Here is a 24,715-nt window from a genome sequence, read left to right as displayed (position 1 = left end):
CAGTGGATGGGATTTTAAGTGATTAAAGCCTGTCCAAAAACACAGGTGGAAGTTTGGTTTTCAGAAGTGGAATTTGAGCTTGACTAGAAGCAAAAGGAATTTGATGAAGGACAAGAGCTGTACCTGGCAGATGCTTTTCATTTAAAATACACTTATTGGGCCCTAATGTGTTCTAAGTGTTGAGTCTATGTTTATATTCCTGGTAAATATTAGTCCTAAATTTAGTGCTAGGTACAAATGTCACTGGAAGTCAAGCAGTTCTAAATATGATAAGAAGAAAACTACAGAGCAGTGGTGTCTGATGGAACATTCCATGAGGAGGGATATGTTCTCTGCCTGCATTATCTAATGTGATAGTCACTAGCTGCATGTGACTGAGCCCCTGGAATGTGGCTGGCAGGACTTCAATTTTTAATTTTACTTCCTTTAAATTCAAATAGCCACATGTGGTCACTGGCTACGGTACTAGACAGTGCAGCTACAGAGACTGGAAGACAAAAAGTCCTGAGAGTGCCTACAGATAGCATCACCATCGCCACCACCACTTTCATCAACTCTGGCGTCCTCCTCCTCCTCATCATCACTGCCGTCATTAAGATCACTGCCACACTAGCTCTGACAGCCATCACCTCTCACTGGATTGCTGTAGCAAATGATCTGTTTTCATCCATGGCTCCCGATATACGACAACAGCCCGACCTGGATGAAAGCTAATGTGGTCATACGCCTATTCTGCTTAAAGTCTTGCAGTAGCCCTGCACTCATCTGGGACAATGGCAATGCCTCAATAAGGCTCACATACTCCCGTTCCTTCCCCACAACCAGCTTCCTGTGATTCTCGTCCCTGCTGCTTCTCCAGCCTTGTCTCTACTCGGGTTTCCATGTATTCTGCATTTGAGGTATAGAAAATTATTATTTCTATACCTTACATTTACCAGGCATTTTTGTTTTGTTTTCTTTCTCTTTTTAGTCTCCAGGCCTGTGTAACCTTTGTTTTTTTGTTTTTGTTTTTGTTTTTCTTTGATTGTTTGTTTGTTTGTTTTCTTCCTAGGAGATCTTCCTCCTTATTGTTTTCTGGTTACATCAGAGCCATCCTGGAGGTCTCAGGTTGAATGGCACATCTTCCACCCGGCCTCATCTTGGCTAAGTGGGCCTGGTAGTCTAGCTCCGTGTTTCCAGAAGACCTGGACTTAGTTTATTATAAAATGCACTGAGCTTTATTGCAACTACTTGTTTAATATCAGCCGCCCTCCAGACTGAATTTCACGAAAGCCCAGAATTTGCCTTTCTTTTTCATCCAGATTCTATCAGACACAACATGGGTATTTCATAAGTTCTGGTTTAACAGATCAATGGAGCCTCAATGAGTGAATGTCTTGCCCACTGAGGATCACCCCAGTGTACCCGATACTGTGACTACTTTCTGTCATCCTTAAAATATCACAGACTCTAATCCTGTTCTCACTTCCATTTCTTTCAAATTCTTTTATATTCTAGGTTAATCCAATTAATGACTTCATGCTGCTATTGACTAACCAATAGCCATAGATTGCTACTATTAGGATGAATATCTACATGCAAACAAGATCATAATGGAAATTCACTGATTTAATGTCAAAAATTGTCCTAAATGGAAATTGACAGGTAGGTGGTTGGGAAAGAAAGCTTAGGGCCAGAGAGCCTCTAACTTTCACTTTTTAAAGTCATTATCTGCCTCTAAACAGTCACCTGCTCTGCTTATATCTAAGTCTGGCCTTAGATTTTTGTCTCCCTGAACATATGTTGAAAGTGGGGATTTTCTGGGTAGACTTCAAGGACACTTAGAACTAGAAACACCAACTTAATTGGAAGAGAGTTATGGTTCAACATGATGGAACAGAGATGAGAATTGCAAATGAGAGAAACAGAAGAAATGTACATCTGGAAAGGGAGGCAGGGAATCAGGGGAGGGAGCTACCTGTTACTGAAGACAGACTTTGGACAAGGCTCTATTTTTGGATTTTTACAGCAACTCATTGAATACTCAAAAGCACTCATATCTTCCCCATTTTTCAGCTAAAAAACCCTGATGCTTACAGGGTTGAACAATTCAATTGTGACGTGGTTAATAAATAAATGAGTCAAAATCGGTCCTGTGCATCTCTCAATGCTCACATCAATACACCGCATCTCCTTTTAACTGAATAACAAGATCAAATCAAATGGGAAGAATGGCCATCTGAATAGCAAGTCTGGAGAGTATTCTTTGAGGTGGATGAAAGTGAAAAATGAGAAAGAAGAAACTAAAATGAAAGAATGAGTTTGGCTAAGGAAACATCTGTCTTCCGCATAGGTGGAGCATGGGGCTCCACTCATGTAATGGAATCTGAAGGTAAACAAAACAAATCCACTCTTTTTAAAACACTCTCATCAACTTGCGTGCCTCATCCCCTACAACCTTCGTTTTAAAATTTTTATTTATTTATTCATGAGAGAGAGAGACAGAGAGAGAGAGAGAGAGAGAGGCAGAGACACAGGCAGAGGGAGAAGCAGGCTCCATGAAGGGAGCCCGACATGGGATTCGATCCTGGGTCTCCAGGATCAGGCCCTGGGTTGAAGGTGGCCCTAAACCGCTGAGCCACCCAGGCTGCCCCCCACCCCCACAACCTTCTTTATCAGAGTCACTCCTTTGGCAAGAAAGGATACTGTTCAAATATAGGACTTACCTTATACATAAAACCCATCTATATGGATAATATGTCAACATTTATCTGATACCCCCCTCTCTGATACCACCTGTTACTTTCACCTGCCATAATCTTCACCCTTCTTCTGGTAATAGTGTATCAAATTTCCTTGGGGAAACTAACCCCAATCTTCCATTGTCAATCTACACGGTGAAAGTAGGGCTGAACCACCTCCAATTTCTAGAGTTATGCATTCGACCCAGATCTGTCAGTGATTATTAGAGAACCTCACCTTCTGCATGGTGAAGGAATGGGCATCCGACCACCCAAGCTGGGTCAATGAGGGTCCTACCCTGAACCTTACAGGATCAACCAGGAAATAAGCGGTAGATTCATCATAGTTTCCAAGCTGGCGTGTTGCAAGCTTAAAGCTGTTGGTGATTAATTCTGTCATTACCCCCTGAGAGCCAACCTGAGAAATGATGCAACACCAAGGTAGGGGGCAAAGCTGAAAAGTAGAGAAAGACGTATTACTGGTGACAAAATGTCAGTATCTGAATTTAGTTGTGCCTGAAACTGTACTTTAGGAAATGTGAACTGATGTTCTCTTTGACTGGCTTTTTTTTTTCCTTACAAGCCTTTGATCACTTGTAACCAAGAGTCCTAACTAATTCACCTGCTAGTCATAATTCATATAAATTAATCCCAAGTTGTCACTAATTATTAAACTTAGAACTTATTCAAACTTTGATGTGTATTGCCCTTCACGAGTACTTTTCTAGGACAGAGCTGTATATATTCTATAAGTTTTACATTAGGCGTAGATCAAACATAATGAAACTCTGACATGCTTGCTCTTAATCTATCATGGACATACCAATTAACTAGTCAGAGCCAAGCCTAATGAGAATGAGACGCAGGATAGAGAGTTCTGCATGAGCGTTTAGAGATTGGGAAAGGTCAGAGGGTACAAAAGGTGAATGGAAGTCCATGAGGGAAATCTCATTCTTTGCAAAAAAAAATAACACTTTTAAAGCCCTTGAAACTTAGCCTTTCCACATACACATGTTTCCTTAACCCTAACAATAAATCCACAAAGTAGTGAATTTTGTTCATCTGTTAAAAAAAAAAAAAAAAAAGATAGGCTCAAAGAGGGGCTCCGGGGTGGCTCAGTTGGTTATGCGCCTAACTCTTGATTTTGGCTCAGGTCATGATCTCAGGCTCCGCACCATGTGTGCAACTTGCTGAGGATTCTCTCTCCCTCTACCTATGCTCTCCCCACAGCTCATGCTCTGTCTCTCAGAAAATATTTTTTTAATGAAAAAAAATGAGGCTCAAAGATAATTTACCTAGTATGTATGGGACTTGTTCTAATCCTTTTTATCTTGACAAATATTTATGGAATACCAGCTCCATACCAGCCTCTCTCTAAGTGCCTGGATAATAATGAAAATCAATGAAGAGAGATAATGTTATGTCATCCTTACTCTATCCCAGACACTGTTCTGAACACTTTCCCCATATTCATCTATAAACGTCACAACAATGCTATGAAGTAGGCAGTATTATTCGCCATCCTTCCCCACCCCCTTTTTTTCTTAAAAAGACATTTTAGAGCAGTTTTAGGTTTATAGAAAGGTTAAGAGGAAATACAGAGATTTCCTATATACCTCTCCAACCCCATACATGCATAGCATCCCCCTTTACCAGTATCCCCCACCACAGTGATCCATTTGTTACAACTGATGAACCTGCATGACTGATGCATGAACTGATGAACCATAATCACTCTAGGTCTGTAGTTGGCATTAGGGTTCACTCAGGTTGCATAATGACATGTGTCCAGCAGCGGTAGCAGCATATCCTTTTTAGAGATTGAGGAAATGGAGGGAACATGAGAACAACCTGCTTTTGAATATAATGGTAAGGTTGAAAGTCCAGAGATGAACCCCAGGAAGGTTATAGCCATACATCTATCTTCCCAGCCACTTCTCCAGTGGTCCTCAAAGTGCCAGACCCCTGGGGTCTTTGAGAAGCTTCCATGAGGTCCATGAGGTCAATGTAATTTTCATAGTACCACTAAGACATTATTTGCCTTTTTCACTGTGTTGGCATCTGTACCCATGATGCAAAATAACGGTGGGTAAACAAATGACACAGTGGCATCAAACTGTATACTAGTCACTGTGTTTATACACAGAAGAAGAAAAAGATTTCGAATGTCAAGGACATTAAGAAATTTCTTGACAGCACTTGGGTGGCTCAATTGGTTAAGCGGCTATATTTGGCTCAGGTCATGATCCCAAGGTCCTGGGATTGAGCCGTGAATAGGGCTCTCTGCTTAGCAGAGGGGGGTCTGCTTCTCCTCTTCCCTCTGCCTCTCTCCACTGCTCATGCGTGCTCTCTCTCAATCTCAAATGAATAAATTTTAAAAAAACTTAAAAAAAAGAAAATCCTCAACAAAGCAGTAAAATTATTAATTGTAGTAACCCTCAACCCTTGAGTGCACATTTTTTTAATATCCTATGTAACAAAATGAGAACTGACAAAAAGTGCTACTAATACTTACCAAGTATGATAGTTGTATTGAGGGAAACCACTTATGTGACCAAACTGGAGGAAGAACTAGCCACCTTTTTTTTTTTTCATGGAACACCATCTTTATTGAAAAGAATAAGAGCCAAATTTAGGTTATTCACTCTTGAAATTTTGTAGATGATTCCTAAAAGGAATGGAGTCCACTCTCAAAATTTATGGGGTGCAATGAAAACAATGCTTAGAAGGAAATGTGTAGCATTGAATGAATGTATTAGAAAGAAGAAAGCTCTAAAATCAATGATCTGTGTCCACCTTAGGAAACTAGAAAAAGAAGAGCAAATTAAATCCAAAGAATGCAGAGGAAAAGAAGATAAGAGCAGAAATAAATAAAATTAAAAACAGGAAACTAAAAAAGAATGAAAGAAACCAAAAGCCAGTTCTCTGAAAAGACCAACAAAATTGATCATCCTCTAGACAGGCTTATAAATAAGACAGAAATTACTAATATCAGTAATGAAGGAGACAACCTCACTGTATATCCCAAGGACATTTACAAGTAAATAAAATTAAAAGCAATGCTATGATTCTATGTTTGGTAACCTAGATGAAATGAACCAATTCCTTCGAAGACACAATTTGCCAAAACTCGCACAAGAAGGAATAGACAATTTAAATATCTATTAAAGAAACTGAATCAATAACTAATAACCTCCCAAAACAGAAAGCACCAGGCTCAGATATGTCACTGGCAAATTCCACCAAACACTTAAAGGAAGAAATTCTATCAACTCTCCAGAAGCTCTTTCAGAGGGGAGACGCAGAAGGGATACTTTCTAACTCCTTCAATGAGGCCAGCATTACCCTAACCCTAAAACCAGACAAAGACATTACAAGAAAAGAAAACCACCCATCAATATCTCTCATGAACATAGATTCAAAAATCCTCAGAAAGTTTTTAAAGCAGTGGTTGCCAGGAGTTGGTAGGGAAAGGATAAATAAGTCAAGCATAGGGGCTTTTTAAGGTAATTAAAATACTCAGTATGATGCCACGATGATGGATAGCTGCCATAATACCTTTGTCCAAACCCATAGGATGTGCAACACCAAGAGTGAACCACAGTGGATACTATGAATTTGGGAACCACTCTGGTGGGGGCTGTTGATAATGGGAGGCCGTATGCGTACAGGGAGTATATGGAAAATCTTTGTGCCTTCTCTTCAATTTTACTATGGTCTTAAAACTACTTGGAAAAAATAAAATCTTAATTAAAAAAATAAACCATAAAAAATGAAATGAGTCTGTCCCTGTAAAACAAACAACTGATGGCATTGTTGCTATCCACAAAAATTGAAGCTTTTGAGTAAAAACTAGGATTTTGAAGAACTTGCACATGTCACTATGAACTCAATAGCATCTTAATAACTTAAAGATTTTTCTCATGAGATTAATGACGATATTAGCAAATGAAATTATTTTGCTATCCTGTCATGAATTATGTCAGCATTTGAGGCATAAACTTAAAACCGGTTAACCAATATTTATTTACGTGATCAATACATGATGTTCTAAAATCATCCATAGGTAAAAGGTTCTTTCAGAGTGCAAGGCAGTAAACTATAATGTAACAGTTTATAAGAAGTGCATTCATAGGGTTTCAGATTTCATTTTGCAATTAAATTTTAAGGAACTACCCCTTGACATTTTTTTAGTTTAATATCAAAGAAGATCGTATGCAATATTTTGATTCTCTTCATATCCTTCAACCAAAATGATGCATCACAACAAATTTAATGCAGAAGCCCATATGACAATGTAGCTTTCTTTTGCTAAGTTAAATATTAAAGAGATTTGGATAAATTAAAAAAAAACCTCCACTCACTGTGCTAACTGTATGGTCTGGAAAACAGGTTTTTTTTCCAAATAAAAAATAATATCTGTTACTGTGCAATGGATTTTCTGTTCTGATTTTTAATCGACTTAATAGACGTTTTAAAAATTTCTGGGATCCCTGGGTGGCGCAGCGGTTTGGCGCCTGCCTTTGGCCCAGGGCGTGATCCTGGAGACCCAGGATCGAATCCCACATCAGGCTCCCGGTGCATGGAGCCTGCTTCTCCCTCTGCCTATGTCTCTGCCTCTCTCTCTCTCTCTCTCTGTGACTATCATAAATAAATAAAAATTAAAAAAAATTAAAAATTTCTCAGTTTTAGTTTTTCATATGGTAACTACAGATAGAAATCACTCCTATAAATGCTGTGAAAGCCCTTTGGGATCCTAAATAACTTTTAAGGGTTTAAAGAGATCCTGAGACCAAAAAGCTTGAGAGCCATGACACTATCTATTCTGCTTCTCAAAAATAAAACAGATGTGTTTATGGTTCTGCCTTAGGTGCCTGTAAGAGGGAAAGAATAGCTTAAAAAGTAAACATATAAATAAACAGAATAGTTATGATTGGGGAAAAAAAAAAGTGCTTTCAAGTAGAGAGCCCAGGATTGTGATGATGGCTAGATGGACACTAGGGAGGGTGTTACTCTAACTGGACTGGTGGGAGGAGACCTCTTGGGCGAGGTGACAAACCTAGATGTGAAGAGGGGGTTAGATGCCAGCGAGGCAACAAGCCAAGCTAAGAGAACAGTGACTTGGGCATGGGGAATAGCCATGCAAAGACCCTGAGGCAGTAGAAAGTTCCGCCGAGGTTCCAGAGTTGTGTCATTCCAAAGCCCATGCTCGGCTCTCCTTCTCATAAACCACAACTGCTTTCTCTTAGGCCAGCGAGGCTCTGGCTCTTGGAACAATCCATCTGGAAAACGCAGTGGAGATTGTTTTGATTCTCCCTAAACGATGGCTTCATATTCAGTTCGTTGGCAGGTTAATCTGGAGCTTGCGGACCGCCTTCCATCTCTCCAAGGACTGGAACTCTCAAGTGCAGCGCTTGTCGCCCGTGCCAGGAAACTGCTGTTGCAAGAAGTAGGAAAAGAGGGGAATTTAATTTCATAGGGAGAAGACTTAAATGTGACCTATAAATTATGTAGCTATTTTTCTATACCTTGGCCTCAGTCTGGAATTTTTCCCTCCAAATACATTATTTGAGCCAAATACACTGTGGTTGCAAATATTACATCGTGCGCTGCGGTCTCCGGAGCATGTGTCTTTTGCTGAGCTGGCATTCTGAAACACTGCGGTGACCAACTGCAGAAAGTGGTGGCTCCCAGTGCTAGCGTGCTCTCATTCCTCACTCCCCGAGATGCTCACCGAGGCCTCGGATGTGGAAAGCTGGGTGACATATATGTAGGAAGTGAGGCGAACTATAAGCATTATTTCACCAAATGATGGGATTTCCTCATATTTCCAAAAGTCAGAAAGTAATACACGCCCTCTCCTCCTGGAGTAAGCTCGTAGCAGGGAGCCACCAGGCACACATGAAAGGAACACACAAGGGGCTCCTGGGTGTCTTAGTGGTGGAGCATCTGCCTTTGGCTCAGATCATGATCCCGGGGTCCTGGGATCGAGTCCCGCATCAGGCTCCCCACAGGGAGCCTGCTTCTCCCTTTGCCTGTGTCTCTGTCTCTCTCTCTGTGTCTCTCATGAATACATAAATAAATCTTTAAAATAAAAATAAAGGAACACATGAGTTGGTATCATGGTGCAAGCTTCCCAGGGTCAGATGCAATGGGAGACCATGAAGGACAAGGTCTACACTGAGTGACACGACACCAAGCAGGTGTGACTGGGACAATTCAGACAACCAGCAATTCTATTCCTAAGTGACATGTTGATACAGCCTTGTGCTCAGAGGAGCCAGTGTTCGTGGCTACACGTTGTGTGGGGAACTACAGGTACTTTCTTGCCTCTGATAAGGGGTGAGGCGGTTTACCTCAGGCTGGCCTCTTCCTTTCCACCTTACCTTTCCCTTCGTAGAAAAGTAGTTATGTTCAAAGTTTTCAGTTGTTCCGTCTATGCCGGTGACTCAAGCGTTTATCTCCAGTCCTGACTGGACATTTCACCACAGAGCCACAGAATCCCGAATCCCACCTCATACCTGAGGTCAGTGCCATCAGCCTGCCTTCGGTGTTGATGGCATCTTCTGCTTCCCGTGCTTGCACATGGCAGCTTTTATCTTCCGGCTTTTGTGAGTCAAAATCGGGAGGCCACTGAGGGCTTTCTGCATCAGACCTTCCGGTGCCGCACTGTGGAACTGCCATTTCAGCCTTGGGCCTGGAGAGCCTAGTGCTTGTCAACTTAACTCGAGGTGTGGAAGTGACCTGAATCCAGCTGGCCTTGAGTCTCTGTCTGAGGACAGCAAGTTGAAGGTCGGCTACTTTGAGATGACATGCCTCAGACCGAAAATCACCGGAGTGGGAACACCCTCAAGAGGAGAGTCACAAATTTCACTTTGTCAAGCTCACTGAAGTGCATGTGGAATTTTTAATTTTCTTCCCTGAAGTGTTAGCATTGTCAGTTATTCCATTAAAATGTCTTTCATCTTCCTTCCTGTCCCTGCCTGCTGTCCCCACCACCTATCGTGTCATTTCACATGTAGGTTTTATTCATATATTTCTAGCTATGCCCTCTGTTTACAAATTTTGCCCACTCCCAGCCATCCCATAAACAGGACTGGCTGTGGCTGTCAATTGCTCAGAGTCTACAATGGCTTCCCCCTTCCACTGCCTCAACTGCAAGGCTCTGCATGAATCAGTGACTGTTAGTTGAGGCAGCTCTGATTTTGATGATTCCCAAAATGCATCCTTCAATGCAAGCGGCCTCAGCATCGTACGGTGTGGACACAATTATTCTTGCTGTTATGTCTTTAATCAAGCTTTTTCATCTTTAGAAAATATCCTCTTCACTTCCTTTTATTTTTATCAAGAGCCAAGGGTTATTACAAAAAAAAAAAAAATCAATCTGGAGAAGAGCGATAAGGCACTCAACTATTCTAAAGATGGATGCCCAGTTATAGAGTGGAGGAAATCGTTTTGGTGCCACAGTGGTTGAGCTACTCATGTTATCCACACAATGTTTTTCTCCAGGACCTGTGCCAAAGTCTTGGGCAGAAACAGTGGTTAAAAATAAAAGTGATTCTGCTGAAATTTCAAATGTGACCTTGAATGGCTTTTATAGTCTGTAGGGGATGAGGGAGAATGAAGGAGAAACTTGAGAGGATGATTGAAATCTTATAAATGTACACACTGGGGAGACACCGGACAAGCTCACATCAGGAATGGAGGAGAAGCCAAGAAGCATCAGGGGTGACAACCGGAGACGTCAGGGGTCAAAGGTCTGAGGCGAGTGGACATGGCTGGCACCATCATGCGGCATCATGAGCATCAGCTGCCTCGCTCAGCTCGGCCATGCCCTCAGGGCTCGGCGAGGGGCCTGCAGATGGAGAAACTCGGCTCAGGAGCATCATGCGGCATAGAAGGCGCCACACGCTCTACATTGACTGCACCACCTGAGGAAATGACAAAAAATCCCAGTGTTAGGTGAGAACAATGAACTCACAAGCTCAGGAGGACTCCATAAACTAGGTGCAAAGAGCAAAACTCAAAGAGCATTAAAGTTCCCATGGTTCTCATAATTGTGCTCCTGAGAATAGAACGGAAGAAACTCAACTTTGTTCCTGTGTTGGCGAGTTGATTTAACCCCTGAGCTGACCACGAGGGTGAGCTTTACCTGCAGGGACTGCCGTCCCAGCTGCCACAACCCCGACAACCGACAGAAGTGTCCCAGTATGGAGGAAAAGTCACAGTCCCCAGTCCCCACCCCCCGAGCTCTTCCTTCCATTCCGTCCAATTCGCCTCTGGAGAGGAGAGACATGGCCAGCTCCCATCCGGCTCCTGACCCCAACTTACAGGGTTTGGAAGTGAGCTCCTGGCTTCAGGGCTTTTAACTGACCAGAGCTTTAATGATGGAAAGAAACTGAGGGAGGTTGATGGGAAATTCTTCTTGGGCTGATAGAACATTTCTCCTCAGCTTCTGAACGAAGTTAGAATTCTCCAGAATCTCCTCTGCCTTTGCTCTACTTCCCACGTTACCTCCTCCCATTCTGCCCTGTGTTTCCTTTTCCCCGGGACAGCCAGGAGGGGAGGCCTGCTTCGGGGAGGTGACAACTCGACTGCTGCTGGGTTCCCTGGCCCTCAGCAGCTGCCTCGCTCAGCTCGGCCATGCCCTCAGGGCTCGGCGACGGGCCTGCAGATGGAGAAACTCGGCTCAGGAGCATCAGGAGGTTTCTCGAGTTGTTAGGGGGGAGCAGCATGGGGAAACTAAGGCAAGCCCTCACACTTTTAGTCCAGATTTCTTTCCATTGCATCAGTTTCCCTTGAAAACTTCCCCCCAGTTTCCAGCATCTCGAGCCCTTGGCGAGGGGCCTGCTGTAAAACCCAGCACACGTGTCACCCTGTCATACAGACTTGGTACCTAAGCCTCCAGAACACAGGCCTGTGCGGGCTCGGGGTGGGGTGGGGGAGCCCGGGGATCACTTCGCCACCCTGGATGGCAGCTGTCTTTTAAATTACCAAGTATGTTTGTGTCTGGGTTCAGACCACTGTGAATTGTCCTGCATCTGTTCCACGCACCCCCACCGAGTCAGATACACACCCCCAACCCCATGTTTACGTATAAAGAGCTCGCACCTTGGGGTAGGTAGCTTTATTGGTGTCTGCCAAGTAGCCCTCTGTGGGTGGCATGAAGTTCATACCCAACAGAGTTTTTGAGCCTCGTGAATAAATGAGCATCCCTGACAGTGCGACACATGGGAAGAGGTGATCCATCGCATGTGAGGATGGGCTTTGCCTGTATCTCAGCAGACATTTATTGAATTCTCTCAAGTGCATCCTCAACTTCTATTAGTAGTAATGGATGTTCCACATGTTTTAGGATTTAAAAAAAAGTGCATTCTTTGGCATAAGAGAAACGTAAGCCTGAATTCTTTTAGAGACTGATGGTAATTCTGATGGCAAGGAATAAAAGTGGAGCACGGTCTCACAATTAAATTAGTCTGGGCATAAAGTCCCAGTAGGTTTCTCTGACAAGTTGATTTCTTGATCAGCAGGTACAGAGAAATGAGTAACGCAGGCTCCTCACTCATTGCCCATGACACTCAGCTGTCCCAGTAGGACTCTTTGTAAATTTTATTTAATTGCATTCCTTTTATTATTATATTCTCCTTTATCCCACCCGACTGTCATTTCCCCACCTTCCCTACCTTTGGGTTGAACCCATTTGAAAATGTTCATCATGGACATTTTAAGGGTATGTATATATCCTTAAATAGCAATATTAATAGCATTATTTTATACTTATTTATGTTTTAACTTGTATAAAAACAATTAGCTTCCAGGTCTTCTTTTGTTTGTTTGTTCGTTTGTTTTTAAATTTAAATTCAGTTCGCCGACATACGGTACATCATTCGTTTCAGAGGTAGTGTTCAATCATTTAAGCTTCCAGATCTTGTTCCAATTCTCTTTTCTTTTTTTTTACATGCAGGACTTTTCTTCCGCCATAGATTTATCCTTGTGGTTCTCAGTCTAGTTCATTACTTCTAATGCAGAGTACGCTGGCACTATGTACGCGCCCACTGCATTTTACTTATCTGCACCTGCAAGAATGGACAACCAGGTCACCTCAACGCCTAGTTCCCTGAACAAGCTCTGATGAACTCCTTCATACCAGTCCTCCTTTGAAGCCGAAGGAGAATTTCTCTAACATATACATATAGGAGTAGGAATATTTGTTTATGGAAGACACCATAACATGTTTTACTAAACCATGCCAAATTGGTGTCCAGAAAGGCTGCAAGTGATGAACCATTCCCTAACAGGTCATGAGGATCCCTCACAATTGCAAAAACATGTGATCTAATCCTATCTTATATTTTTGTTACATGATGGATGCAAAGTTATCGTCTTAATTTGTATTTCACAGATTACTACAGATTTGAGTATCTCATTATTAACTTATGTTGAGTTTGCTTTCCCCTTTCTGATTTGTTTATTCATATCCCTTATTTTCTTTGTGATTTTTACCTTTTTCTACTTGACTATCCACCTTAAATACTATTCTCTTTTCAGGATACCATTCATCTGCTAACTTTGTAGTGTCCTCTGCTAAAGAGAAGGTAAATTTTGATTTTGTCAAATCAGCCCACTTTCCTTTGTGAAGTTTATGCTTTCTTGGAGTGTTGTTTAGAAATATTTTCTCACCTGAAGTTTGCAAATCTATTTTCCTATACTGTCTTCTATTGGTTTTTGGTTTTGTAGATTTATTTGTATTGCTTAGTTTTTTGTTTACTTATGGCATATATTGTATCAAGTGTAAAGTGGGGATCCAGCTTTAGTTTTCTTTCCAGTCAGTCACTCACTGATCATCAGAGAAATGCAAATCAAAACCATAATGAGATATCACCTCACACCTGTCAGAATGGCTAAAATCAAAAACACAAAAAATAGCAAATGTTGGTGAAAATGTGGAGAAAAAGAAACACTTGTGCACTGTTGGTGGGAATGTAAGCTGGTGTAGCCACTGTGGAAAACAGTATGGAGGTTCTACAAAAAATTAAATAAACTTTTTGGCCTCTGTGGCTCAAGCAGTTATGTGTCCAGCTCTTGATTTTGGCTCAGGTCATCTTGGCATGATCTTGGCATGATTTTGGCATGATCTTGGCATGATAAGATTGAGACCCACTTTGGGGTTTTTGCTGAGCTTGGAGCCTGCTTAAGGTTCTCGCTCTTCTTCTGTCTCTCTACCCCTTCCCCCTGCCCCACACCATACACACTCTCTCTCTCTCTCTCTCTCTCTTAAAAAAAAAAACTAAAAAAGGAAAAATAGATAGAGCTACCATATGACCCAGTAATTCCACTAAATGGAAACACTAAATTGAAAGGAAATGCAACTCTATGTTTATTGCATCATTATTTACCATAGCCAAATTATGGAAGCAATCCATTGTCTATTGATAGATGAATAAATAAAGAAGTGATATGTGTGTGTGTGTGTGTGTGTGTGTGTGTGTGTGTGTATGCAATGGAATATCACTCAGGCAAAAATGAATGAAATCTTGCCATTGGCCATAATATGGATGGAGATGAAGAGTAGTACTGCTAAGTGAAATAAGTCAGTCAGAGAAATACAGATACATATGATTTCACTCATATGTGAATTTATGAAATTAAACAGATAAACAAAGAAATAAACAAACAAAAATAAGCTCTTGACCATACAGAACAAACTGGTACTTACCAGAGGGGAGGACGTGTGAAATAGATAAAGGTGATTAAGAGAATATACTTGTGTGATGAGCACTGAGTAGTGTAGAGAATGGTGGAATCGTTATATGGTACACCTGAAACTAATATAACACTATGTTAATTATGCTTGAATAAAAAGTATTTTTAAAAGAGAATTGTGGTTGTTATATTTTTTGTTTATAACTAAATGTTATGAAGTTCCTATTTTTAAGAGGTTTTTAATTGGATAATACTTATATAACTGCTCTTCCTAATTTTTAGAGTTTTTAAAACTCTAATAAGAATTACATTTTACTACAATCTTTTAATTATCATGTGATTCCTTTCCCATTTAGAACTAGTAAGTTGATTAATCATATTTACTAGTTTCTCTGATGTTTAACTATCTTCACATTCCTGGAATAAACTCAGCCTTAACCATAGTGCACTAATTCTTGCTACACTATTGAATTAGGCTAGCCAAGATTTTTTTTTAAGATTTTTATTTATTTATTTATAGAGACACAGAGAGAGAGAGAGAGGCAGAGACACAGGCAGAGGGAGAAGCAGGCTCCATGCAGGGAGCCCGACGTAGGACTCGATCCCAGGACTCCAGGATCACACCCCGGGCTGCAGATGGCGCTAAACCGCTGAGCCACAGGGGCTGCCCACTAGCCAAGATTTTAATCTGGATATTCACAATGTATTCATCAGTGAGGTAAGATTATAATATTTATTTAATTATCCTTATCAAGTTTTGTAATCAATTTTCTGCTATTACTGTAAAATGACTTAAACAACTGGTTTCTTTTTCTGTTTTCTCTAACAATATATATAACTCAACTATAGAGAATGAACTGGTGATTACCAGAAGGGAGGTGGGTGGGGGGATGGATTAAATAGGTGATGGGGATTAAGGAGTGTACTTGTTGTGTGATGAGCACCAGCTGTTGTATCGAAGTGTTGAATCACTGTATTGTTCACCCAAAACCAATATTACACCATATGTTGGCTAACTGGAATTAAATTAAAGCTATTAAAAAAAAAAAAGGCTCATTTTAAAAATGCTCTTGCTCCAGTGCCTTTTGGGAAGGGTGATAAGTAGTGGTTTGGGATCAACATTTCTATTTATTTAATTAATTGTTTACATATCTGTTATTGTTCCATTTTTGGCATTTTATATTTTTCTAGAGATCTTCTCATTTTGTCAAAGGTTTTGATAGGCTAGATGTCTCTCATGAATTTTATGAACCAGCAGTTCAGTTTCTTTCTATACTACTGCCCCTCTCAAAGGGGAAGCACCTGCTTCCATCTTCTGTTTATTTTTCACCCTGAAATTCTGGGTAGGAGAAGATAAATGTTGTCACACTTTTATAAACTTAATTCTGGAGTCATGTAAAAAAATTTATAACACTTGTGCCTTATTTGAACAACTTTCATATCTAAAAACCTCTTTAAATGTGAGCAATGTCCAATAAGCCTCAAACCTAATCTAATAATATTCAATTAATCGGACTCTTCGTGATGTCTAGACTCAGCAGGGATTGAGGTTGTGTCCCTTTGTCCAATAAAATAAAGCACTTTGTGCATTGTATTAGTCTCTTCTTTGTATATCTTAAATGCAAGTATATTTGTGGACAGAACTTATTTAAGATGCATATATCTACATTGTGTGGCATTGTTAGGGAAGACTTTGAGCTTTCTGTTAGTCCTTATGAGGAATGTTGGAGAATATTTTGGAAATAAATGAGCCATCTTGCCATCTGAGAATTAGACATTTACGTAAGCCACAAATCCTAAGAAACATTTCTGATTGGAAAATATTTCAAAATGAATGGTTCCATGTTTATTTTGAAAATAAGCATACTAGTTGATAAGACGATAGATAGGAATTAACATGCAGATAGAGTGAAAGTCATTTGGATTAAGCTAGACCATTGTAGTGTAACTTTGAATAAGTCACTGAGTATAAGGCTCAGAAATTTGTTCATCTTGAAAATAATACCAATTACTGTGATACTGAGGTCCTGGCAAACTGGTATATTTGAGGAGTCTATTTATTCATTTATAAAACAAATATTAAATTAGCACCTACTATATCAGGTACTATTCCTGGGGATGTAGCAGTGAAAAAAATAGACCAAGTACTTGGCACTATGGAATTTATAAACTACTGGGTAACAGATGATAAACATATACAAACATCAATATATAATACAATGCAAAGTAATGATGAGAAGTATAAATGAAGTAATATAGGGGTAAGGTACAAAAATAGTGAAGGAGTGTGATATTTTAGCAAAGGTACCTGAAAAAGATGTTTCTTAGGAGGTTATGTTTTAGAGAAATGCCATAAAATTGGGAGGAAAAAATATGGAGCTACTTAAGGACACAGTTCAGTGCCAGAGGAAATGAGGTAGTAATAAATGTAGGAATTTCAAGAAACAGCAAGAAGGCCCATGCGACTGAACATGAGTGCGGCAGAAGGTGGAAGAGATGGTGGTTGGAGAAGCCAAGGGAAAGGGGGATTAGCCATGCTAGGGCATTTATAGTTGTACTGAGAACATTAGATTTCGTGGCGGGGGGGGAAGGGAGTGTGATGGGAAGCCACTGGAGGATTTGAGAAGACTGAAATGATCTCATTTACATTTTTTAAAAATCATTTTAGCTACTCTATGAGAGAAAACTCTAGGTGAGACAAGAGAAAAAGTTGGGAAACTCTATAGGTGGCAATTGCCATGTCCAGAAAAAAAGAAGATGGCATCTTAAACCAAAGAGTTTTTGATGGAGGCAGGGAAGAATGTTAAGATTCAAGATATAGTCAGACCATAAAGTCATAGGAATTACTAATAGGGAGAAGAAGGTGAGAGAAAAAAATGATAATAAAGACAACTCTTGTGTTTCTAACCTGTGTTCTAGATAATGCCAACTACTGAGAAAGGAACAATTAAGGGAGGAGAGTGAGGGAGGTAAAAATCAAGAATTATGTTTTTATTTCCATTGTTTTGTCCTTACCTGATTTTTTCCCCTAAAATAGATACACTTTCACAGAGAAACCATATTTTAATGAACACCTACCTACTCCACGCCAGACCTCTTGGTGGACATTTTACCTACTTTGTAATAATTCAGCTTTGGATGTCTTAAGTTTGTGATACCTGTGATCCATTCAAGTGGAGACATTGAGAAGGTTAGATGCAGCAGTCTGGAACTCGGGAATGTTGGGAGATGCACAAATGAGTTTGGGAGCTGTCAGGGCACAGGTGGTCTTTAAAATCATGAGACTGGACAAGATCCCCCAAGGAGTGAATATAATTAGAATAATCTCAGCACCGCAGCATTTAATGGTCAGAGCTAGTAGAGAGTCAGCAAAAGAGTGGGAGAAAGAGAGGTTTACAGCAGTGGAGGGAAGCCAGGAGATTGTGCTATTCCAGAAACCAAAGGAAAAAAAGTGTTTCAATAGAAGGGAAACAATTGACTGCCTCAGAGACTGCGCTAAGTAAGGGAATCGGTAAGACACAGTGAGAAACTGTATGCGTCCTATGGACGTCCTTGATGATGACCAGTGGAATTTAAGTAGAACATGGGAGAGAAAACCTGTTGGAATACAGGTTTTCTTCCTGTGGTGAGGAAGGTGAAAACATTCAGCATGGACAACTCTTGGAAGGACTTCTGTCACAAAGTAGAGAAGATAAAGGGGAAAGGAAGTGCATGGGTATATACATAATGTGAGGTTTAGGAAGGCTGTTGCTTGTTTGCTGGTTTTGTTTTGTTCTGTTTTTTAAATGTGACATGCCATAGCATGCTTGAATCTTGATGGCAAAGGTGCAGGAGTGAAGGAAAAACTAACGATGTGGAAGACAGAGGAAGAATTGTAGGACCAAAGTCCTTCAGCAAGATGAAGGGTATCCAGGACTCTTGTGGCAAGGCTGGGGTTTTGTAAGAACAGGAACGGTCCATTCAAAGAAGAAAAGAATGAAGACAGATCATACGCACACTGATGCAAATGGGGTAATAAATTAGGTGGTAGGAAGATGAGGGAGGGAGAGAAGGGATGTTGGAGTTTTAAAAAGAGAGACAATGGTATAAAATAGGAGGAAGTTGCAATCTGATGGTAAAGTAGAGTAAGTTTCTAAATAGTCATCCTCAAAAATTAAAATGCAAAATAATCACCAGGTAGCTTAATATTTAAATCCCCATGGTCTATGCCCAGATAATTCCATAACAGCTGTGGGTCTCTCCTGGAGAAGCCTTGAGTTAATAAGAATAAACTGGGGGAAATAAAGAGATGTCCTCTGCCATAAGCGCCATAAATTCTAAGGAATGTGACTCTTTCCAAGGACTTGGGAAAGATGAAAAGGTAGGTATATGGATTGCATTTCCAGGCAAGAAGAAAATCCGGGTATCAGCAGCTAGATCCAGATATGTGTGTGTGATGGGATAAGTTATGGCGCCAGGACCTGGTGTGAAAGGTGTCTGAAAGAGTCCAATGCAAAACAAGTGCATAGCCCCAACCAGTGTCAGTCCTAAAGTCCAGAGTGACAAAAAATCAAATAGGAAGTCAATGGAACTGCAAAGGGAGAAGTTAAATGGACAACATAGCTTGAGAGGCTAGAAGAGAACTGAAATATAGAAACCGAGAACTCCTCAAGGCATTGTTCCAACTTGCCCACCAATGAGGAGGGAAGTGTAGGAGTGTCAGGTTTGGTGTGCACGAATTACACCTCTCAGCTTTGTGCAGTGCACAATTTGCACAACCACAGGTTGGCATCTCTGAGTTAATTCTGGAATCAGAGACCCAGGGTAAGTGAAGAGATCTCTAGGAACAACTGAAGGGATGCCCTAGGGTATCCTTCCTTCTGTTCACAGACCACACCTAACAGCTATTTTAAAAAGTAAATTTTGCTAATAACGAATGAGCCTTTCTAAGTGATTTGTTTAAATCTTATTTAAAAATCATGACGAACTTACGCAAATGAGACAAGGATTACCCTATAGGAAACTGAGATACAGACTAAGTAGATACATAAAGAAATAGAGTTCTATTCTTTTACTTACTATGACACATGGCCTGCTAGGGAAATACGAATTTAACTTAAACCCGAGTGACAAGAGGAATATAGCAAAATATGGGCAGTTGAATAATGATATACTTTAGGAAATCTGTAAAACATTAAGAACTGTCTTATTTATGGAAATCCTATACAGTTGTCCAGAGTCTTGAATGTAGATCTGTTTTAAAAGGAACTCGTGGACCATTTCAACGTCGTTTCTAGTGGCCTGACTTGTCACAAGTCATTTCATTCCTGGGGAACCCCTGGTGGCAATTAGAAGTGAGGGAATTGGATAAGGAAAAATTAAGCCTAATTAAAATCCTTGTACAAGAAGTCAGGAAAGAATAAACAAACTTGGCTCCAAGTTTGCTCCGTGCAGATCCTTTTCCAGATGATTTGCTTATATACAGCCTGCCCATCCCCTGATTCTTTCCCCTTGCTGAGATGGAGACAGGGATGCAGAGAACACTGTTTCACCTGCATGTGTTTGGCCAAGCTAATATGTTTCACAAATATACTGGTTGCTCATCTTGATATGAGAGAAATTGTGATACGTGAGTTTCAAGCATGTCACACGTGATCAATATCACACAGAAATGGAAAAAAGTAGATCTTTAGATAGGTCTGAGCAAGTGTGGTTAGTTCAAGAATAGCTTGAGAGACTGGATCACGGGAGTCTCTTTTGGGTTAAAAGCAAATCTTGCTCAACTTAGCAAACGACAGAGAAAAGCATCTCGCGTGTGTGAGTTCCCAGGAATTCCGAGTCACTGCATGTGTTGGTCTTTGCTCATTGCACATGCGCAATAGGACTCAAGTGCACTAGGTCCTGTCTTATCACAGTCCTCCCAAACTGGGAGCTAAAACAATGAGGGGGCAAGATTTTTATGGGGAAGACTAATATTGGTTTTGGTATTGATTAGAGAGGCAAATGTGATGTGAGGAGAAGGCTCTGGATGAAAAGTGAGTTCTGAGTTCAAGTTCTGACTCTCTCACTAACAGCCGTGGAGGCCTCAGTTATTTCAACCATCCACCGAAGCTGTTGAATTTTATTATCCCGAGGTTGGGTAGTGTGACCGGATTAAGGACTCAAGGCCATCGAATCAGACTAAACTCTGGATTTGAAGTCGTCCTGACTTGCCAAGAAACTAAATATAACTCATTTTCAAACTCACCGTTGAATTAAAGCATTACCGTATCCAGGTTTGGAAGCCAAACCAAGAACCAGGATGAAAGGCACGTACCTCCGGGGCTGCCCTTTGGTTGGCATGCTACCACATGGTTGTACCAGAGCTAAAATATTGGACTACTTCCTGTGGGCTGGAGGCGTCTCTGCCCCAAGCCAGCCCACAGACCTCCCCACAAGCTGGCAACTAAAGGACACAACCTTTCCATAGCGGGGGACCTTCAGGATCTCGATCTGGGGCTAGCCACAGGGTACATTCTGATCCCTGGATCTCCATGCTGAGTCAATTAGTAAATATTCTTATTAGTACCCCTGCATCCACCCCAGCGAATGGGGTGTCCTCTGCCTCTTTCACTAACCAACTGAGGCTCAGTCATAAGAAACAAAGGAAAGAATGATGGGTTTACCTTCTCTAGACCATTCCCGTACAACCTCTCCCACCCTACCCCAGCTTCTCACAGGGAAAGGAAGTATAATGACCCTGACCTGGGTTTCCCACAGCAAGGAACTGTGAAGCATATGTTTGAGTAGGTGATGGGATGTTTCTGTTTAAAGCAACGTGGTGAAGTGGTGCTAAGGAGACCTGGATCCAAACCCTACTTCTAACTTTTTATCAGCTATTTCGGGCAACTTATTTAGACTTCCGTTGCTTCTGTTCCTTCATCTATAAAATTTGTAATAATAATCAAGATAGATAACATATAGTCCTATATTAACATATATAACTTGGTGCTGGGTGGTTTATATGAATCATCTTATTTCTCACAATAACCTGATGATACAGATACGCTTTCACCCCCACTTTACAGTGAAGGAAGCAGAGTTCAGAGAAATTTGTCTCGGTTCTAGCTCACACCACTGTTAATAGGAGTTCCACACAATTGGACCCAGAGTCTTAGCGCATGCTCTTAAACACTGCCCCCAAAGAACGTAAAGTGTTCTCGAGGATAGCTACAACTATTGTAATGATAACCACATCTCTAAGGGCAAGAATCTTATTTTCTAATAAAGACTCATTATAGTCACAGCAGAGGTAGCCCCTTGAAAACCGCCCTAGAAAATATAGGCTGTTTCTCCCATCTGTAGGGAACCTTCCAGAAGGATCACGCCACAACACCCCAATGTCAAGCGTCGTGTCTTCAGAAGCTTTGGAAGCACTCCTGGGTCCCGTACTCACGGAACTGATTGCGTGCGGGTCGTCCACGTCTGACCCTTCCAGGTCACGAAATTCTGTATGTTCAAGGCTAACAGAGAAGACTTTGATCCTGAGGGAATAAAATCAAAAAGTGAACTTCAGATGGGAGTATGTAACGGAAAGCAGCTACCACAGGAGGGTCTGTTTTGTCCAACTGTAATGTCCACAGATGCATTGAGTCCCTTACGTCGTGGTATTCAGCTTTTCAGCAGGCATGTTTGATCTAGCTCCTGAGCTGTTTAGCTAAGGCCCAAGGCAGGCCTTCTCTGAGTGCAAATACTATTTATTCATGTCCTCTCTCATTAGAAGAGAAACTGAAAATGTGGAAAAGGAACACTTGTCATAGGCCTTCAGGGCTCCCAGAGCCCCAGATCATGAGAAGGAAGCCTTGGTGTGCATGAAAGGTGACAGGAATCTGACCCCAGACCAGATTTTACCATATTGATTCTATAGAACAAGCATGGATATTGCTTTGCCGGAAGTCTTAGAGTGGTTATTTTGCAAAAAGTCTGCATCTGTGTCATGATCTTACTCACATTCACTGGCTGCATAAACTATCTTGACCTTTTCTCACCAGGTCAATGTTCGTTTCAGAATTTGAGTCATTCATTCTCTTAATACGTAAGCATTGACTACCATCCCCCACCTTTGTGTTTGCACAAACACATGATTTGTGTTAAATCATGGCGGAGCATGGATTGGAGAGTTGGAGGAAACTGAAGGAGAGTTTGAGGAACAATTCAAACGGGAAATAAGGGAAACTTCCGCTGAAACTGGATGTAGATAGGCCAGGTGTTAGAGAAGGCGGCCCGGAACCCCAGGAGGATTTTTGGAAGATGAAAGCCTATCCAGCAGCCACAGCAAATGCTGAAGGTAAAGAACTAACAAACAACAACAACAACAACAAACAAACAAACAAACAAAAATTATTGAGGATCCAGGGAAAAGAGAGTTAAGTGGTAGATCAAGATAGCTGAACACATGGGAAGTCTTAGAAACCAGATCCTGGGCAAAAGGATACCTTTTGGAAAAAAGTGGGGGAACTTCTCCTGAAACCACAGGGATGAAAGCAAAAATGCTTACATGTGTATCCGTTTCAAATCTTCTTTGCTTTCACTCAGCACATGGCCCCCTTAGCTCTCCCTCGCCACCAAAGCCTCCAAAAAACACCTTTAGAATTTCTGTGAGATCCAAAATGTGGGTGCCCAGGATCATTAAAGCTGTTCAAACAGCATTCCCAAGAAAAGAACCCCTTCCTATAATTTGTTTTAGATATAAAAGAGTTACAAACCCTATACCTGCATGAACGGATTCACAAATTATAGACCTCTTTCGTTTCATAGCCATAGAACATTAAAATCTCTTCATGCCATATATAATTTCATATAGAGATTATTTAATCAAAATTGGTGTCTTTAAAAACCAGAAAGAGGTGTTTCTGTTTTTCCCAAAGCTCATAAACAGTAGACTTTTCCTATGGTGTAGCTTATAAAACACTTTTGAGGCAGACATAAACATTTCTGAGGCCATGTCATAAGATGAAATGAAAAAAATACAATCAATCATTAATCAAGTCATAAAAGGTATCTCTCTTCCTACTTAAAAAATTCAAGCTAGTTTTCCTTGGCTCAAAAAACCTCATTGTAAATTGAAGTCAAGGACTGAGAAAATCCCTCTGGGAAAGTCGACTCCCTTTTCTCCAGCCGGGTACCCACTGGAATTACAGGAGCCATTTGCACACATCAGTAAGTAGGACGTGGGTTGACACTCAGGGCCCGTGTTAGACTTCTGATGCTATGTAACAAATGACCACAAACTTAGCTAACTTAAAAGAACACACGTTTATTATCTCAGTTCCATGGGTCAGGCAGGAGTCCAGGCATGACTTAATTGGGTGCTCCGCTCAGGTTCTCACCGGGCAGCAATCAAAGTGTCCGCCGGGCTGAGGCCTCATTAGAGACACCAGTGAGCAGAGATCCTCTTCCAAGCTCCCTAAGTTGTTGGCACAGTTCATCTCTTTGTAGCTCAGCTCCGAGGGTCCCACCTTTTGCTGGTTGTGGGCTGAGTACTGCCCTCAGCTCCTGGAGCCGCCGTTTCTCAACACCAGGCCCCTTCTGCAGGCACCTCACTGAGTGGTTGTCACTTCTTCAAACCAAGAGGGCAGAAAAGCCAACAAGTCTCCCTCCTGTGAGGTAGAAGACAGATGCATGCGGATACGCACGCACGCTCTTAGAGGAACCGTCACAAATCCCAACAGTGGCATCCGCCCATCCCATTTCACCACCTTGGCCACATCTTATTTGTTAGAAGCAAACCATAGGTCCCAGAGACACAGGGTGTGAAGAGAGGGGGGCCAACCTAAGTTCCATCCACATGGCCCCCAAGACACAAACGGCACTTGGCATGCGAGAGGAAAAGGTATTTATTGCAATATACTTTTAAGATCAAGCACGTATTTTGATATTAGATTTTGACAAAAATACAGTTCGTGCATGCGTGGAAGTCTGTCTCATTTCTTAGAGTTACCTTTTACCGGTAAAAATTCACTATTATCTGTTAAAGGAAAGGAGTGAAGAAAGAGTGGCAGAGAAAAGAAAAAAAAGAAGGCAGCATCACATAATTTCCTTATTAAGATAAAGAGCAAAAAACGGCCAAGTGGTATTTTCTGTTATTACTGAATCATGTGGGGCCCTAACCTGAGGAAGGACAAACATAAACCACGTGAGTAAAGCTGACGCTGGCAAAGAGTATTAGAAATAACATCGCAGGGGCGCCTGGGTGCCCGTCGGTGAAGCATCTGCTCTTGACTTGGGCTTAGGTCATGATCTCAGGGTCATGAAATAGAGCCCTGCATCGGGCT

The sequence above is a fragment of the Canis lupus genome, chromosome 23 (assembly GCF_048164855.1).
Source record: "Canis lupus baileyi chromosome 23, mCanLup2.hap1, whole genome shotgun sequence".
Classification (NCBI taxonomy): Eukaryota; Metazoa; Chordata; class Mammalia; order Carnivora; family Canidae; genus Canis; species Canis lupus.
Note: the sequence above shows the minus strand (reverse complement) of the source record.